This window comes from Micromys minutus (genome assembly GCF_963924665.1).
Source record: "Micromys minutus genome assembly, chromosome: 18".
Classification (NCBI taxonomy): domain Eukaryota; kingdom Metazoa; phylum Chordata; class Mammalia; order Rodentia; family Muridae; genus Micromys; species Micromys minutus.
Genome location: NC_137953.1, coordinates 22021367 through 22028077, shown reverse-complemented (window position 1 = coordinate 22028077; position 6711 = coordinate 22021367). Strand labels below are relative to the sequence as shown.

The following is a 6711-nucleotide window of genomic DNA, read 5'->3' as shown; positions in this document are numbered from 1 at the left end:
TCTACAAGAGACACTTGCTGGGAAATGGGATTGGATAAGGGATGGCCTCACTTGGAATGTACAGCAAATAAGGCCCAAATTGCTAGCCACCCAACCAGTTTTTACTTAGAGGAGGAAAGACAATGGCACACTCAAGAGGGGAAAATTAGTTTAAATTGTCTCCTGTCTGATGTAACCTGCACCCCTAAAAAGTATAAAAACTGCTTGTCACAACCATTCAGGGTCACCTTCCAGTCACTCACCACAATGGGCTGATTGAGGGCAGACCCCGACGCACTGGAAAATAAGCCTCTTGCATTAAAAAAAAAAAGAAAAGAAACAAAAACAAAAAGAAATTTTAGGCCCTCTTTCCTTCTTCTGAAGTGATATGACAGCCAGAAGTTGACCATGTCTATTCTCAAGATTCATGCCAGAGAGATCTTTGACTCCTGTAGGAATCCCACTGTTGAGGTGGATCTCTACACCGAAAAAGGTCTTTTCTGAGCTGTAGTCCCCAGAGGTGCATCCACTGGCATCTATGAAGCCCTAGAACTCCAAGACAGTGATAAGACCTGCTTCTTGGGGAAGGGTGTCTGAATGGCTGTTGAGAACATTAATAATACTGCTGCACCTGCTCTCGTTAGCAAGAAACTGAATGTTGTAGAGCAAGAGAAGATTCACCAGCTGATGATCGACATGGACGATGCCGAGAATAAATCTAAATTTGGTGCCAATGCCATCCTGGGAGGTTCCTTTGCTGTCCGCAAAGCTGGTCCCATTGACAAAGGGAGTACCCCTTTACCGCCACATTGCTGACTTGGCTGGCAACCTAAAGTTATCCTGCCAGTCTTAGCTTTCACTGTGGTCAGTGGTAGTCCTCATGCCTGCAGTAAGCTGGCTGTGGAAGGGGGTCATGATCCTGCCTATGGGGCACCCAGTTTCTGGGAAGTCATATGCATTGGAGCAGAGATTTACCACAACCTGAAGAACATCATCAAGGAAAAGTATGGAAAAGATGCCACCAGTGTGATGAGGGCAAACTCACTCCTAACCTCCTGGAGAACAAAGAAGCCCTGGAGCTACTGAAAACTGCAATTATAAAGGCCGGCTACATTGACCAGGCTGTCATCGGCATTAGATGTCGCTGCCTCCAAGTTCTTCAGGTCTGGCAAGTATGACATGGACTTCAAGTCTCCGGATAAGCTGGCTGACCTCTATAAGTCATTCATCTAGGACTACCCAGTGGTAGCCATTAAAGACCCCTTTGAACAGGACAACTGGGATGCTTGGCAGAAGTTCACAGCTAGTGCAGGCATCCAGGTGGTGGAGGATGACCTCAGAGTAACCAGCCCTAAGCAGATTGCCAAGGCTACAGGCAAGAAGTCCTGTACCTTCCTCCTGTTCAAAATGAACCAGATAGACTCTGTGACCAAGTCTCTGCAGGTGTGTAAGCTGACCAAGTCCAATTGCTGGGGTGTCATGGTGTTCCATCAATCTGGAGAGACAGAGGACATTTTCATCACTGACCTAGTGGTGGAACTTTGTACTGGGCAGATCAAAACTGGTGTCCCTTAACGATCTGAACTCCTGGCCAACTACATTTCCTAAATTTAATACTAATAAGAATAGATCTGAAGAGAAAAACTCTGTATTAACACTTTATGATGAAAATTAAACAATTAGCTGTCTCCCCATTTCTTACAGTAAACAATTATAAAAAGACCAATTTAGGCAAAATCATTTAATAGAATGATATTTTATCTAGTTTTTATAATTTTGAGATGAAAGATATATTTCTGCCTCCCTTTTTTGTACCTCAAATGCATTGTGCTGGTAAAATGTTTCTGTGAATTTGGCACAAGGTACAGCCATTTGTGAAAGGCGGAGTCTAAATGGAGAAAGTGCTTCTCTCAGATTTCCCAGTAAACAAATCTGTGGGACATTTTCCTGATTATCTTTGATTTGGGGAAGGCAGAGTCCTCTATGGGAGACCCCTCTTCTGGATAGGTGGCTGGTGTTAAGTTTCAAACTTGGACAAGCAGCTGAGGTGCCTACTTAGGTTTCAATCAGACCTAGCCTCCAGGTTCTCCCAGCATGCCTCAGGCCTTATGTGTGTTCCAGGGTAGGGCTGGCATACCCCCACACTCCACCCTGAATACTCTAGCCCAGAAACCTGGCTTCCCTTCTCCCACTTCCCAGAGACTCTTTCGTAGATGAGTCAGACTTTTAGGTTACCCTCCCTTCTTTTTGAACCTTTGGCATCCTGGCTGCTACCTCTGGTTTTCCTCTTCTCCCCTCTCCTTTCCCTCCCTACTTTCAAGACTCTCCCATGTGTGTCTGCCTGTGGCTATGCTCCCTCGCTTGTCTAGAATAAACTTTCTCCTTATCATACTGAGGAGCAGTCTGTCTCTTCCTTTCCTTTCCTTTTTTTTTTTTCTTTTTTTATTCATTTGAGAGATATGAAAGCTGGGTTTGCCTCCATGATCTTCCTTCAGCTCCTGTTGTTGTAAATATTAAAAAGTTGGCTTATCCTTTTATCACCCCTGTGGTCTCACTATGTGGATGTTTCTCTAGTGAGGAGCTGAGCACACTCACCAGGCACACTTCCTGGGAGGTTCACTCCACCTGCCCTGTTGCTTCTGTCCTTGTTGATATGACCACCCTGGAGTGTTTCTTTTTTTCTCCACCATCCAGCACAAACATGACTTCAAGGCCCAGTAGCTTTTTATACAGGTTTATATATTAAATTCTCAAACCACAAACTCTCTACACAATCAATTACATCCAATAGGCAATGATACAAACTGCCCTTTGATATGAGATAAAAGGACCTATAAAATACTTTAAAAATATTCACATCTACCTAATGCCAATTAAGACCACGTGGATCCAGATCATCTTCCTTGAGCTCCATCTTGATTCTCCCCCAGAATCTGCTTCTGCTTCCTCCTCCACATCTGCTCCTCGACCTTTTCTGCCTATCTCTCTCTCCTGTCCAATCAAGTATCACCTTAACATAAATCTACAACCTCCACGTCCAGTTTTCTGTCTTGACTTCCCTTAATGATGCCGGGGGACACAGAAATACAAGAAGAAATTAACCCTTGCTTCCCCAAGTTTATTTCCATAATGCTGTTTATCGCCACAGTAAAAAGCAATCTAGAACAGAAACCAGTAACAGAGGTTGGGCTACTGCTTTGATAGATATGGCCATACTAGTTGTGAAGGCATTTGAAACTCTAGGCCAGAAAAACGCCATTGAATGTTGAGTGGTGTGGAAATTCACCAGAGAAGGCTATTCAAGCACAGCTTTAGTCCAATTGAAAGGCTTTATTAGCTCAGCTATCAGCTACTCTGGGTGTTTGCAATCCCAGTGTAGCTCTGAGCCTTTGTCATGGCGAGCTTTTGAGCACAAAAACCATACCCTGGATTGACACACTTCAGTTGGCAAGAATAATCAGCTGAAAGCAGAACTGCAGAAACCAAACAAACAAACAAAAAGCCTGATATGTTTATAGACTTTTCCAGAACTGTGGACTAAGTTTGTAGTTCTGTTTTGGTGCGTAATGCTGTCTGTGTGCTGAGTTTTATGACTTAATGATACCTCCATGTTGGTATCAATTGTGCTAAGACTCGGGTACCTGTTACAGTGTTTAGGTTTGGCATCGCACTGAAAGTGAGGGAAACTCTTTGGAGGACAGACTTGGTACTAGTGCTCTTTGCCAGTTTTTGGCACAACGCAGTCCCCCATTCGTTCAAGTGTTGGGTTGCTTCTTTGCTGAGTTCTTACACAATTTGAATTAGCTCCACCCTGAGCATCCATGTTGCCTTTGACATGTCTTGGGCACTCAATAACATTGACATTTCCGTTGTTTGCTCTTAGTGTGTGTAACTATGATAAATGTATATATACTTATTTTCATGTGTGAATTTGCTCATAATTTCTTATCAACAACATTTGCAAGAAGCAGTGGAGAGGGTTAGTGTCTATACGAAGGCTGCATACTAGCAGAGTACTTTCGTTTCCAACATTATGGTTAATTCCTTTGTGTGCCTCATTGCAGTGGCTAAGACTTCCATGAAGAACTGGACTGTACTTTATATCAGAAAGCATAACCTTTTACCACCATGAGCCACTCTAGTTAATGTGGGTGCCTTTCTTTTTTTTTTTTTTTTTTTTTTGCTACCTAACATAGATTTCAGTGCAAACTCGTCTCTGATTTCAAAGAATGTGTTCATCTATTAGATATATATGTGCATATTTCTCTCTCTCTCTCTCTCTCTCTCTCTCTCTCTCTCTCTCTCTCTCTCTCTCTCTCTCTCCCTCTCTCTCTCTCTCTCTCTCTCTGTCTTTTCTTTGCATTGTTGGTTTTATGAGATTTTTTTATTTTCTAGCATGAGGTAAGACTGAATTTTAGGGCCAGCCTTTAGGATATCAGATATGATAACCTTTTGAATATACTGTAATTCAGTTCACTGTTTTTGCTTTTTATGCTAGTGAAGGAAGTATGCAAGTTTTTTCTCTGATCAAGTTTCTGTGATAATGCAGCATGACAAAAGCAATTTAAGGATGAATTATTTTGGTTTAGGCATGGTTCCAGATTGCTAGATGTCAATAATAATGGGGAAAGGCATGACAGTAAGAGGCAGAAGCTGAAAGATTGCATTTATCTCAACTGAACACAGGGAGAAGAGAGAACGAAAATGAGGTGGGGTGAATGCTCACCCAGTGGTGTTTGCTCCAGAAAGGCATCCTGTCTGTTTAGTTCTATAACCTTTCAAACAGCACCACCAGCTGGAGACTAGGGGTGCAAATATATGACCAATGCAGACACTTTCTATTCAAACTTCCTTAGGATGTGAGTTGGAAAGTTAGTTTGGTTTTTAGAAAATATTTCATTTTGTAAGCATTCCAGGGCCTACATAAATTTTGGCCAATATGTTGTATCTTGAGTTTTTGAAAGGAGTCAGGTAATGTTTACATTCTTATCTCAATATTTGAGAAAATTTATACTAGAATATCTGTGCCTGGATTTTTAACTGACACATTGTCACTGTGTTTAATGCTTTTTACATTTGTTTGTTTGTTTGTTTATTCATTTCCCTTTCTGTCAGGTTTAACAAGTCCTCAAAAATAAGTGTGTTTGTTTCACTTAAACTGTCAAACATAATGTCATAAAATCATTCCAGAAAGCCTCTTAACATTCGTTTATTCTATAATCTCTGTTCTTTTTCCACACTAAAAGCTAACATAGTCTCTGTTACTTATTAGGACTTAAATAACTTATTACATGTTACATGTAATTACATGTTACAAGTAACTACATAACACATGCCATTGTACTGTGTTACAAATTCCATTGACATTTGCCATTGTATAATTTAACATGTACTGTGTAGTACATTAATTAATACTTAAGTATAATAGTCTAAACACATCAGCTTTGAAAACTCTATTAATCCTATTATGCTCTCCTTTTATCAATTTAGAATAATTTTTAAAATAAAACTTACTTCATCCAATTTTAAAACTGAAACTCATCTCTTCAATTTTATTCTTTCCTTCTTTACGGACATATGCATTAAAAGGGACACAGGTATGTGCATTTCTTTCAATTTTCTTTATTTAATTTAAAATGCTAAATATTTCATGTATTTGCACCTCTGAGGAAGACTTAAAAATGTGATCTTTAGTTTTAAAGTACCTTAGCACTTTTGAGTGTTTACCTTTCTTATATAATACTTTAATGCTCATAACATATTATACTTAGGATTTTCATTCTTTAAAATGTGCTGAGAAATTGTTCCTGAGGTAACACACATCCTATCTCAGTGTTTTCTGCAGGTATATCCTTCCATCTTGGGCCGTCTATGCATACCAATTAGAGTACTGACCAGTGATTTTATTCAAATACTCTGTCTTAATGCTGGCTGTCGGTGGACCTCTAAGAGAGGGCTGCTAAGCTCTCTGACTGTCATTATGCACTGGTCTCTGTCTACCTTCAGTTCTGTCAAATTATGCTTCATCTGTTTTGAAGATCTTCTCATGAATATGATTCAATACTGTTCACTATTTTTAATGAGCTGTGTATTTGAAGATCTAACCACTTGTCACTGACTCTCTTTGGACATCTTAAGTTGAACTAATTTTTAACTTTTATATCCCCTCCTTTGCTTTAAAAATATTACTGTAACACTGAGAGAATGCACTAAGTCAAGGCAAGAGATACTCCTGTCTTGTCCTTTCTGTTGTGGTTTGCTGACCTTGACAAGCACTACCTATTAACGGGCATTGCTAAACAATTTATATGGAAGGTTTCTTGTCTGTGACTTGGTTTGGCTCTGTCTCCTGGAGATTTTTAATCCATTTTCTAAACCATTAATTAACCTCTCTCTCCTCTTGCCTTCTGTTTGTGAAATGAGTACTTTTTAAACATTCCACCTTAGCACTATTCATTGAAAAGTTTGCATTTTCTTGCAATAGTGATCTCCATTTTAACTTACCCCAGTACGCTTACAAGCATTTTTTTTCCCTTGTCACAGATAGCAGAAGTACTCTGCAAATGTGTGTCTGTGTTGATGCTTCCTCAGACTGTGGACATCACTCTAGCTTCGCCTCTAATACTGTGGCTTGTGCCACAGGAGCTGTGGAGTCCTTTCTAAAACTCAAACAAACATATGGAAGCGCTTTCAAGCATTATAACTAATCATGCAATTATGATAACATTCTGT

At 40.1% G+C, this 6711-nt stretch overlaps 1 pseudogene across 1 annotated transcript; it reads left to right on the top strand.

Annotated features, from left to right (window-relative positions):
- The first annotated feature begins 381 nt into the window (after nucleotides 1-381).
- Nucleotides 382-1587, top strand: LOC308432422 (alpha-enolase-like; annotated as a pseudogene). Its single transcript has one exon. The product of its transcript is annotated as an alpha-enolase-like (transcript).
- The last annotated feature ends 5124 nt before the right edge of the window (nucleotides 1588-6711 follow it).